The following is a 3423-nucleotide window of genomic DNA, read 5'->3' on the forward strand; positions in this document are numbered from 1 at the left end:
GATGCTAAGAGGAAATTATACTATTCCTGCAGCCTCTAGTGGAAAGCAGGCTACAGGATGTGCCATGTTTGGACACTTATCTGACGTCGTTGGATATGATAGTGGAATTTCACAGGCTGATGGAATGGGGGCTCCACGTGTGTCATCTGGATTGCCCCCACGAATCAGTACAGCAAGATGATGTGAACCAAACCCATTGCTAGTGAGTAGTTTGGCTCCGTCTTCCGTCTTCCGTCTTCCACCTTGATGGCAGTTGCCGTTTTGATCAGCATGGTGAATGGCCCCTCCCACTTTGGAGCAGACCAGGTCTTCCTCCTGATTGCCTTGATCAGCACCTCGTCTCCGGGGGCGCAGCCTCTGTTCTTGTGGAGGGAACAAAGAGGACTGCGGCAGTACACATGTGGAACGTACTACTATTTTGTTGTAAACATTTCACACAACCATTTTGCCAACAAGGCGCCTGGATCTGATTCATTCTCTTGCCAGGGCACACCTCCCCATAATGGGAGGATGAAAAGTCTCTCATGCAAGATCTCAATAGGCATTAAGCCGTTATTAGTGGGCGTTATTCTCATATACAGTAAAGTCTCGTTATATCGATATCGGATATATCGATAGTCCCGGTTATATCGATACTATTTCTATACACGCACGGAGACAATTACATGCAAACAGGGTCGGATATATCGATAGTCCCGGTTATATCTATATTTTTTCGGGCTCCCTTGAATATCGATATAACGAGACTTTACTGTATAATTTAACCAAAAACAGACTTTCAGGCCATGTTCTGGAATAATATGTTTGCATAATGCTTTCGCAACGGATAATGCATCGGATTTCTTTGAAGGCACAATATTGGCTGTCTGTAAAAATCATCACCGTCTTTCAAATCAGGTCGTAGAAATGTCATCTTTTTTATTTTATTTTATTTCCTAGAAGTTCAACTTCTTTTTGGCAAAGCTGTAACATAGTCAAAGAAGCTTTGTTACCTGTACTTTCTAGATTTTGGAACAAAGCGATTGATACAGTCTTGTCTTCGTCTTCAGTCGGTGAGGCAAGTACGATGTCGCCAATGTACAAAAGAATTTGAGAAGTCACAGGATTTTTTAAAGTCAGCAATCCATGAAGACATTTCTTGTGAAAAAAAAAATTGGTGTAACGACTGAGTCCCCCCAGTAGGGGACGTGTGTGCTCCAGTCTGCTCTTTTCCTGAAAACACATCTGGTCTTCTATAAGCAGCAAGGGGGTGTGAGAGGGAGGGTAGGGGACAGAGAGGGCAGCCGTTAGAGGAAGTGGTGGGGGACTCCATGCGCAGATCGCCCCCCTGACCTCTGACCCCCAAGCTCAAATTCCCCAGCCCACAGCTCGCCTCCCCTCCCTGCAGTGGTTAATTCTATGTCTGTCACAGTAATGGCAATTTTAAGACCATGTGCTGCTTTGTCCTTGTAAGGGAGGTGTTTCTTTATCAGCGGCCATCTTTAAAGACATAGCTTTTTCATTTTTTCCCAGTTTGCTTAAATTGGTTAACATATACAGAATACTCATCAGCAGATTCAGGGATACAGCTGGGGTGTCTGAAAACACCTTTAAAGCGTCCTCTGAAAATGTTTTCATCTTCCCCACTTTTTTTATGAATTTCATATCCTGGTGGATTGGGGGTTTCTTAGAAAAAAATTGCACCCGTCTATTCAATTCACCACAGTTCACTAACAATTTCTTCTGTTAGCTCAAACACAAACGTCTCCAACCCCGAGACGCGCTCACATACACACAATGAATGCACGTACACACACACGTACATGCCTACGCACTCACACGCACACGTGCACACACTCTCACTAACGGCTCAAATGGCTCCCCCTCCACCCCCCTTTGTTCAAGATCTTTCCCTCAGACAAAGAAACTTTTGCAGTTCACCAAATTCAGCACAGATCAAACAAAATGAATGTATTAATATCACGGTGAATCTACGATCAATTGCAGCTGCATTTAAAGAAAAAGAACACATAATCCCCTGGGTCAAAAAAAATAAATCAATTTTGTATTTTTTCACCAGTCCTCGCACGAGAGTTCCAGGAGTTCAACCCCTCTGAAGAACACCACCCGGAATTGCCTCGATCTAACCTTACTTCAGCCGAGCGCACGGAAACGCTATTCGACCCGTACAGGCGTCGATCAGTCGCGCGTAAAGTACGACATATGCATGGGCCCAAATTTAAGGTGATCCGCCGTGATCAGAATAATCAGAAACAGAATCAGAATCAGATGATCTAACCCAAAAATTGGCTTTACCAGCCCTGAATATGTGGATTAAATGTGAATAGAATGCCTTCTGGCCATAAAGTATCCCACAATACATTCAAACAAATGGCTGCGTGCTAGCGCGTCACCCACCTTGAAAAAAAATTCGTCGAACTTAGCCGTGTAGTCAGTCAGGATGACGAGGAGCTCCACCACGCACACTCTTCTTTCGGCTCTCGTTTCTCAGTCAACAAGCAGGCATAACCAAGAAGGAATGACCCCCTCGTGTCTCTTGTGGGAACCCACAAACAGACGACGCCAGAAGCAAGAAGCTCCCGTCTCTCGTCAACTGAGGCACGCAGGCGGGCACTCCTCAACCGCTCCGGACCCGACTTTTGGCACGGGTTGATTCGGCACCAATTTATGTTGGAGTCTAATTCCTGTTTCTCTTCTGGTTCGGAGTTCAACGGAGATCTTGCAAAGTATTGCGAGATCTCGCAAAGTATTGCGAGATCTCGCAAAGTTTTCTTTTTTTTCTTCAATGTCCCCTTAGGGGCTCCGTAGTAACCCGTAACAGAAAGCGTGATGAGTCAAATATTTTATTTTATTTTATTTTATTTTATTTTATTTTATTTTATTATATTTTATTTTATTTTATTTTTTATTTTTTTCTCTCTTCTCTTTTCTTTCATTGTTTTCATTTCATTATAATATAAAATGGTTACACAGTTGTATTAATGAGTACATTACTAGTCCTTATGTGTTTTTTATTACTCACCACGTTTTGTTATTTTAAGATGGAACTACTCCGGAGTATTAATGGACGTAGAAGTGAGTTGTGTTTAGCGCTTTGAAATGAAAATTATTATTATTATTATTATTATTATTATTATTATTATTATTATTATTATTATTACTTAAGACGGAGGTCGTGGTCACATGGGGTACCACCTCATCTGACTCCACCGATGCACTTTTATGGCTAATTACCTGAAAGGAACAGCCATTTTCGGACTGCTAAGGATGGAAAGTCCCCCCCTGCCAATTTCTTTTTTTTTCACTTCCTTTGTGTGCACACCAAGATGTTTGTGCAGAGGTGTGGGTTTCTATTCCGTCAACCAATCGTATTGCGGCTGTCACCAAGACAGGAAGCAAAAGGCTCGGCGCAGCCAACCAGTC

The sequence above is a fragment of the Hippocampus bargibanti genome, linkage group LG18 (genome assembly GCF_051943395.1).
Source record: "Hippocampus bargibanti isolate YZ-2025 linkage group LG18, ASM5194339v1, whole genome shotgun sequence".
NCBI classification, from domain to species: Eukaryota; Metazoa; Chordata; class Actinopteri; order Syngnathiformes; family Syngnathidae; genus Hippocampus; species Hippocampus bargibanti.